Consider the following 9976-nt stretch of genomic DNA (forward strand, 5'->3'; position numbering starts at 1 on the left):
AACTCTATGATTAACACATTTCGTGCCTTAGATGGAGATCTCCGTCTTTTCAAAAGTAGGCACTTGTGTGCCATAGACAAAGATTTCTTAGACAGACAGAGATTTATTAATCTGATTAATATCACCGTTATGTACAGTCCAGAGCGATCCTCGGTTGCTGTGAGATGAGTGCATACAGAAATGACCAGGAAACAGGGGCGTCAATTGGGTATGGCAGGGGTATGCAGCTGCCATACCCTGGGCTCAGGAGGGAAAATAAAAGTTACCTTTAAATACAAATCCATGAATGTCTCTTTGTCTTTCTGCGCTGGTTATTATGTTGTTAAATTACAGTAAAATAACTACAAATACAAAATTTTACAAAATGGTCACTTTAACAAGGTATTATAATTATATTCTCCACACTGTAGATCGTCTATTTTCACTATAGAACCGTGTTATACAAAATGTAATGCCTCTTTTCCGTGAGGACTCCCATTTTTGCTGAACTGACGCCTCTGCCAGGAAACAAAACAGACTCCTCCATCCGGTTCAATTCTTCTTCTGCAGAAAAACACAAGCTTTCCTCTGGTTCTAGCTGTCCACAGTGCCATGTGCTCCAGGCATTGACACTAAGGCTTGCCCACCTGCCCCCGGCAGGTAAATGAAACTGTCATTCAGGTTGCCCGACCGGGCAAGTGCTCATTCGAGAGGGGACACAACCGTTTAAAACACAACACGAGATATCTGTCTAAACACCTGAACATGGCCAGCATGCTCTGTCTTCTGGTCTGTGGAATGTAAAATAAGAGCACTGTTAACCTACTGTATAATGTGCTGTTTTTACTGTTGCTACATTTAAAAATATAGAATAACAAGTGTGAAACCATAGACATATTCAATCATAGCTATGTAGGTATTTGGATTTGGAGATATTGAGGTATGACATTTTTTTTTATCGCATAGCCCCAGAAAGTAAATAAGTGTTAAATGTATTTAAAATCTTACCTATCATTTTATAATGGACAATAGATTTTCGGGCAAGTGGGCATGACCTTTGGGCAAGTAGAACATGACCTGTACTTGCCTCACGGGCAAGTGCCTCTGAGACCTTAGTGTCAACCCCTGTGCCCCATTCCACACAGTGTGTAAATGTTTCGACTGGCTTAGAGAGAGGACAGCCTCAGTCTGCTCTGCCTCTGTGGAGGAGCAGGGAACACATGCACCCACGTGTGTGCGCGTTATATCGCCGTTGGAAAACACGCTAAAAACAACTAAAGTAAATGCTGGCACTAAACCGTTGGATTAATTCAGAATAGCTGGCACCAAATGTGAGTAACCAAATGTATTAGCATGGATCTGAGATCCGAGTTCAAGTAACTGACGTCACGGCCCATACAAGGAGATATGCACGTATGTCGTGTTTGCACTGCTCACTTCACACTGGTGCGATTTTTTTAATATTCACTTCAACCGCTCGGCGTAGGTCGCAACCCTTACTTGTCAATCAATTAGCTACACCTCCACTATTGGGGGGAAAAAAAACTAAACTAAAAGTGTTGACGTGAGTCTTTTGGCTCAAAATAGGCCATTTATGTGCTGTGTCACACTCTGCTCTTAACTCATTAAAAGCCACTGACTTTAACGGATTAAAATGTCCAGAGTGCCCCCCCCCCCCCCGCCCCCATTCACTCCTGTTATCTTATTTTGAAGGCCAGAAGGCCACGAGGTGATTACTTCCGGTCTAACGTCATCGCATCCTGCGACGGAACCGATCGTTGTTTACGTGGAGCCATGCTGGATTGCGTCGGAGTATTTATACATGTGTTATATAAGCGAGCATCTGCCTCCATCTTCGCTTCTAAAGTGTAGTTTTGAGATAATGGACATTAAAGATGAGATCCCCCGTCCACCTCAATGTTATGGGATTACTATTTTGTGCTCGTGAGCCATGATGATGATGAATCAGCGACGGACTTTCGTCTCCGGACATCCGGCCATTCTACTCGGTAATGTACTCAACGTTACAGTAATATATTACTTTTCGCGCGACATCGCGCGTTTGGCTCTATAAGTACTCGAGTACTTTTCGCGCGACATCGCGCGTTTGGCTTTTAATGAGTTAAGTGAGGGTTGTGCTGACCAAATAAATTGCACTTGAATCAAAACTCAATACTTACCAAAATACTCAAACTAGCAAGACAGAGTCCTTCTTTGCAAAACAAGCAAGTGATTTATTCACCTATCAGTAAAATGGTGCTCACAAAATACAGCACAAACGGAAAACTATTTGCATAAGACTGTCCAGATTGGCGTTGCGTCTCTTCAGCTTCACAGCCCTGCATTGACTCCTGAGTCAGTGGCAGGTCTCCCTTCTTATAAAGGCTAAGCCCCTCCCACTGGACCGTACCATTCTTAAGGCCCATTCCCACTGGACCGTACCATTCTTAAGGCCCATTCCCACTGGACCGTACCATTCTTAAGGTCCATTCCCACTGGGCCCAGATAACAGATGAAAAAATCTCTTTCTCCATTCAAGTGGATGGTAATCACAGCAGCACGTCTTTTCCGGGACTTGCCTGAACGTCGCTATCATCCACGATCACGCATACAACAATACAAACGTAGGATTTTATCGGTCTGTAAAAAGTGCCCTCTCCAGACCATGAATGCAGTTTGGTGAAAGAAATGCAAAAATGCCCCTCTTTCCATGCCATACCCGAAGGCAGCATTCAAGAGAATGGCCTTGTCCAAACTGACTCCTGAACTTGAATGCAGCATCTTTATGCTGAAAGAATTTGCCAGAGCGTAGACTCAGTTGACACAGTCAGTCACGTGTGCAGCCAAACAATTGAGTCACTGTTCCATCAGTATACTGTACTTATAACCATCTCCTGTCTGTCTGCCTTGACAGTTACTGCTGCCACTCTGCTCGGCCCTCTCCCTTATAGCCGCTACCCCCGTCCATATACAGTAGCCTCGGTCTCCTCCACAGGGGTGTCGCACCAAATTCTGGGCCCCGGGTACAAGGATTCACTGCCCTTGTGCTTTAACTATTGAAAAATAGCAGACATACAAGCTCACAGCGCGGCACGAGTGCCGCGCTGCGAGCTTGTAGATCTGCTATTTTTGAAAAAATCATGAAAATCTTTGAATATTTCAAATCCTTCTGAGGTTTTTTTTGAAAAAACCTATGTTTCTATGTCAGTGGAGCTCAAACCTTTTCATGTGAAGGACCCCCAAAATGGTATGTATTTGGCCACGGAACCCTATCTCAAAATATTTAGTTCCAGGGACCCTCCCAGAAGCAAAATTTGAGTTACAAATGTTCGCTTAATAAATACATATATTCAAAGATTTGCACACATTTTCACGACTTTTCAAAAATAGCAGATCTACAAGCTCGCAGCGCGGCACTCGGTGCCGCGCTGTGAGCTTGTATATCTGATATTTTTCAATAGCTAAAGTATAGAAATAATTAAGGCCCCTCCACCTTGGGCCCTAGTAACTCAGTCCCACTTTCACCCCCCTTATGACGCCCCGAGCCTCGGTCTCCTCCACTCCCCTGGTATCCGTTTCTCCGGATTACCCTAAGCCGGCTCACCTGCTTGTCAATCAATCCTCTGTGGAAGGCGTCGCCTGCCTCTGACCCCGACGTGTTACTGCACTTATACTGTACTCCAGCCTTAAGATAAGGGCTGTCAAATATGTCCTAGCCTTAAGATAAGGGCTGTCACAGACAGTATATATTAGAGCTGATGGGGGTTGGAAGGCTTGAAGTCAATGGATTGGACAGGGATGTATCAAGTGCTTTAACACCATCCATGCCAGTCCATGAACAAAATGCTTCAGATTCAATTCGATCATGCGCATGCACATGCACAAAAAAAAATATTTTTTTATACGTACACACACACACACACACACACACACACACACACACACACACACACACACACACACACACACACACACACACACACACACACACACACACACACACACACACACACACACACACACACACACACACACACACACACACACACACACAGATATTGTTATATACTGTAGTAACACTTTATGTCTCCCTGGAGTAATATGGCTTACCTTTCCAACCCAAGTACCTCTCATGTCCTCATAAGAACCATGAAATGTAATGTAACTGCATTCAGCTGAATAAACTTTGCAGCCACATGTATGACTCCAGCCCTCAGCAATGTGTGGACGACGTGTCCCTGAGCACTGAACCTCCCCCCTCCTCTATGGGCAGCACTCAGCTGGGTGATGCTGAAACATCCCCCGTGGGTTGTGATAGGTATGATACAATAATAAAACCAGTAAAAAGCCCTGAGGGCGAGAAGCGACCTCGCGCACATGGGCGCGTGAACATGCATGGGCACGTGCACACGTCTGCCCAGGTGACAGCCCTGCAAGCCAAATGACGTCATGATGTTGTTATGATGACGTCCTCCGGACGTTCAGAACTAGGCCAGATCACAGCCCATATGGGGATGATCTTGACGACCAGGACGTCATGGACTATAGGATTATTGTTATCTATGCGACAAATCTGTCTGCGTGTGTGTGTGTCTGTCTGTCTTTAATCCGCGTATCTCGAGAACCGTTCGTCCCACCGGCTTCAGATTCGGCACGCTCGTTCCCCGCCGCGACACGGAGTGCAGTGCCGGGTCTCGACCCGACCCGACGCGCGGTTTTCCCGAACCGGCGCAAAACGTTCGGAATCTCCTTATGCAGAGCTGATTGTTGACATCAGGCTGTTCCGGAGGAAATCGGCACAAGCGCTGACTCATTGTGACATCACTTCATAAAAGGCTCTGAGATCACGTACACCACATGAGTCAACAAACAATGCCATGGTTACGTATTCTGATGTTCCTATATGGGCATAAAAGGACACAGGCAAACATATGGTCAAAACGGGTCCTATGACAACAGGTATAATGGGGTTTGCATTAAAAGGTGGGGCATTCATTCCCTATTCGGAACCAGCACGAAAGGTTTGGATTCTGATGTCTGACATCAGGGTTTTCTGTAACCGGCACTGTGTCTGCATAGATCTCCATATATGGGCATAAAATGGATGCAGACAGACAGATACGGATATCTCCATATATGGGCATAAATGGACCCAGGCAAACAGATGGTCAAAACGGGTCCTATGACAACAGGTATAATGGAGTTTGCATTAAAGGGGGAACCAGCACTGTGTCTGCAACACAGTCGGAGGCACAGTTCCCGAGTTGGCCAGGGCGCCGAGCTTCTAGTAGTACTAATGAACAAAAGTAAAAATAAACAAATGACAACATATATATATCATCACACAATGACAACACAATCATGTAGTTCATTTAAAATGAATTGTCAATGAGGCAAAACATCATTTAGCAACGGATCCACCTGCGTGAAACTACTTTCCAGTAATACTATTAAGCAACATTGATTGAAGGTGTTGCTGATGTGTGAAATGTTTCGTTGGACGGTACATCTGAACGGAGGCCCAAAGAGACCCCACCATGCTGCTGTTATAGTGGAGAACAAGGTGTTCTCCTTTGGAGGAGATGACAACAATGATAGAGATCACATTGAGGTTCATGTCTTCAACACTGTGTCTTTGCGCTGGATGAGGTTGTCCCCAGTTACATCTGGGAGAGGAGAACTTCACCTTGAGGTTCCCTCCAGTCGCTGCTACCACACAGCTGTGCTGATAGAATATACCATCTACATCTGGGGAGGGCGTATTACCAAAACATATAAGAACTGCAACTTGCTTTGAGAGACAGCCGCTGATACGAACGACCTACGGCCTGGTCGCGAACTAGGCCACGACCTGGAGGTCGTAGGTCCCGGTTCTGGAGGTCGTAGTTCGCGGTACATACTTGTGAGGTCGTGGCCGGTCTAGTTTCGCGACCCCCGGCCGTTGTTGCGTTACCTCGGTCGTCCCCGGCCGTTGTTGCGCGGCCGGGGATCCGCGGTCAACGCGGGGATGTCCGCGGTCGTATTTAAAAGGTCGTGGGTCGTGAATCCTTGACGGCCAGCGGTGTTTCACGACCCCAGAAGCTCGTGGTCGTATTTAAAAGGTCGTAGTTCATTATTCCTGACGGCTGGCTGTGTTTTAAGACCTCAGTTCGTAAATAAGAGGTCCTAGTTCGTGGCCGGCTTTGTTTCACGACTGCAGGTCGTCTATAAAGACCTCAGGTCGTATATTTAATTAAATAAATAAATATACAATTCCCAGTGTAATATAATGTATCGAATTTTCTTGATAAAACCACTAGAGCAGGGGTCTTCAACGTTTTCAGGCCAAGGACCCCTTAGCTGAGAGAGAGAGATGAAGCAGGGACCCCCACAACCTTTTACCGACGGGGGCGACGGCGTGTACCCCGCTGTCAGCTGTGTCGCTGTCAGTACTGTATGTGTTCAAGAATTTGTTGTTAAATGTGAACGCAAATAAAGAGGTTAAATGTGTGTGTGTGTGTGTGTGTGTGTGTGTGTGTGTGTGTGTGTGTGTGTGTGTGTGTGTGTGTGTGTGTGTGTGTGCGTGTTTGGAAAATACTTGTTTTCACATTACTTATTCGAGTAATTAACGGCATTACAGTTAGATAAGATACTCTTTGCATTGTTTAATGCTATAATAAATACATACCACAGTGTATCGTGAAAACCCTTTATCAAATGCTTGTTTTCTTGGTATTGGTATCAAATTGTACCTTAAAGTGTCACAAGTAAAAGTACTAAAGGTTTGAAAATAGCAGACGTACAAGCTCACAACTAAGAATATCGATAGGCTATTAAAATTATTTTGTTTAATCAATAAGTATTTAATGGTGATGGTGGCGGAGATTTGAGGAGACTGTGTTCTTACTTTGTCAGCACCAGGGACAGCTCCCACTGTAAAACAGGCCTGCATTCCAGGACCACGGAGAGCTGCCGTCCTCCAAATCTTTGTGTGTTTTTTTTTATATTAACCACTTGAACCCTGGAGACCATATTCTGAGATTATATTTTAGGCTATTTTCGGCAAGGAGGTCTGGTGTATAGAGGGGGAGAAGAGCAGACTAAGTACAGAGTGAAATGTCAAGTTTATTAAGTATTGACGGTTTAAGTGGTTTAATATCTGAAATTGACAGGAATCCAAAATATACTGAGGATAGTGCTATCAAACGATGGAACTACATGGAATCTACGGAAAGGTTGTGGGGGTCCCTGCTTCATCTCTCTCTCTCAGCTAAGGGGTCCTTGGCCTGAAAACGTTGAAGACCCCTGCTCTAGTGGTTTTATCAAGAAAATTCGATACATTATATTACACTGGGAATTGTATATTTATTTATTTCATTAAATATAGGTCCCGAAACACGCATGCACGCACGCACGCAAGCACGCACGCAAACACACACACACACACACACACACACACACACACACACACACACACACACACACACACACACACACACACACACACACACACACACACACACACACACACACACACACACACACACACACACATTTAACCTCTTTATTGGCCTGAAAACGTTGAAGACCCCTGCTCTAGTGGTTTTATCAAGAAAATTCGATACATTATATTACACTGGGAATTGTATATTTATTTATTTAATTAAATATACGACCTGAGGTCTTTATAGACGACTTGAGGTCGTGAAACAAAGCCAGCCACGAACTCCGACCTCTTATTTACGACCTGAGGTCTTTATAGACGACCTGCAGTCGTGAAACAAAGCCGGCCACGAACTAGGACCTCTTATTTACGAACTGAGGTCTTAAAACACAGCCAGCCGTCAGGAATAATGAACTACGACCTTTTAAATACGACCACGAGCTTCTGGGGTCGTGAAACACCGCTGGCCGTCAAGGATTCACGACCCACGAACTTTTAAATACGACCGCGGACATCCCCGCGTTGACCGCGGATCCCCGGCCGCGCAACAACGGCCGGGGACGACCGAGGTAACGCAACAACGGCCGGGGGTCGCGAAACTAGACCGGCCACGACCTCACAAGTATGTACCGCGAACTACGACCTCCAGAACCGGGACCTACGACCTCCAGGTCGTGGCCTAGGTCGCGACCAGGCCGTAGGTCGTTCGTATCAGCGGCTCTTGCTGCTTGCTTTATGCATTTGATGTAGGCACGCACAGGTGGTCTAAGCCCAAGATTTCTGGAACCGTTCCAGAGGCGATGGATGACCACTCAGCCTGTGTCTTAGGGAAGATCATGTTTATCCATGGAAGTCAATACCACCCTGTGACATACCATAATAACATCTACAAGATGGACACAAACACAATGGTCTGGTCTTTAATTAACACCGGAGGTACTCCACCGCCTGTTTCAGAATGTCACTCTGCCACCATCATCGGGACAAAGATGTTTGTATTTGGTGGCCGTGGGGGGTACAGTGACACCTACAACAACAAGATCAGAGTGTTTGACACAGAGACCAACTGTTGGCTCAACACGCCTTCAACACAGCTTCTTCCAGAAGAACGCAGAGTCATTCAGCATTTGCCTACAATGGAGAGCTGTACATATTTGGTGGCTACAAACCGGGGGGAATGAGATTAAATGATCTGTGGAAATTAAACCCAGAGACCTTCTCCTGGAAGAAGGTTGAGCCCAAAGGTAAAGGCCCCGGTGGGATGTATCTGTATAGGATGTGCTGTTGCATGGTAGGAGATCGTGTCATTCTCTTTGGAGGATATGACAAACCTGATGACCTGTACATCTTAGACTTAAGTCCTCGTCTGAAGACGTTATGCAAGCTAGCTGTTACTCAGTACGGACTGGAGCGGTCTGGACTCCCACACGACATCAGGTGGGAACTGGCAGCCATGACTACCAACAAATAAAATAACATAAAGGGCGAACATAGCCCCTTAGATATTTGTAATGTTAGTTGAAATATGAGCATGTAAGGTTATATTCTGGGACATATCTGACTAGTTATGATATTTATCTGGCCTCGATCGGACCCTCTCTGATTAATCCAGGACGTCCGTTTTCGTTCGCAGGATTTATGTTGGTTGAAATCAGGTGATATTCTCGGCCAGATCTGACTAGTCATGGTTTGACTTGATCTGGCCCCAATCGAGACGTCACTGATTGGTCCAGGTCCTGACCGTGCTTGTTGGGAGCAGACTGCTTGCGAGCTTGTAGATCTGCTATTTTTGAAAAAATCATGAAAATCTTTGAATATTTCAAATCCTTCTGAGGTTTTTTTTGAAAAAACCTATGTTTCTATGTCAGTGGAGCTCAAACCTTTTCATGTGAAGGACCCCCAAAATGGTATGTATTTGGCCACGGAACCCTATATCAAAATATTTAGTTCCAGGGACCCTCCCAGAAGCAAAATTTGAGTTACAAATGTTCGCTTAATAAATACATATATTCAAAGATTTGCACACATTTTCACGACTTTTCAAAAATAGCAGATCTACAAGCTCGCAGCGCGGCACTCGGTGCCGCGCTGTGAGCTTGTATATCTTATATTTTTCAATAGCTAAAGTATAGAAATAATTAAGGCCCCTCCACCTTGGGCCCTAGTAACTCAGTCCCACTTTCACCCCCCTTATGACGCCCCGAGCCTCGGTCTCCTCCACTCCCCTGGTATCCGTTTCTCCGGATTACCCTAAGCCGGCTCACCTGCTTGTCAATCAATCCTCTGTGGAAGGCGTCGCCTGCCTCTGACCCCGACGTGTTACTGCACTTATACTGTACTCCAGCCTTAAGATAAGGGCTGTCAAATATGTCCTAGCCTTAAGATAAGGGCTGTCACAGACAGTATATATTAGAGCTGATGGGGGTTGGAAGGCTTGAAGTCAATGGATTGGACAGGGATGTATCAAGTGCTTTAACACCATCCATGCCAGTCCATGAACAAAATGCTTCAGATTCAATTCGATCATGCGCATGCACAAAAAAATATATTTTTTTATACGTACACACACACACA

General features: G+C 45.4%; 1 pseudogene across 1 annotated transcript; it reads left to right on the forward strand.

The window, feature by feature from the left end:
- The first annotated feature begins 4175 nt into the window (after window positions 1-4175).
- Window positions 4176-8873, forward strand: LOC308306627 (kelch domain-containing protein 3-like; annotated as a pseudogene). The gene is made up of 2 exons: window positions 4176-4297; window positions 8118-8873. The product of its transcript is annotated as a kelch domain-containing protein 3-like (transcript).
- Window positions 8874-9976: the final 1103 nt, after the last annotated feature.

This window comes from Nannobrachium achirus (assembly GCF_963921795.1).
Source record: "Nannobrachium achirus genome assembly, chromosome: 21".
Taxonomy (NCBI): Eukaryota; Metazoa; Chordata; class Actinopteri; order Myctophiformes; family Myctophidae; genus Nannobrachium; species Nannobrachium achirus.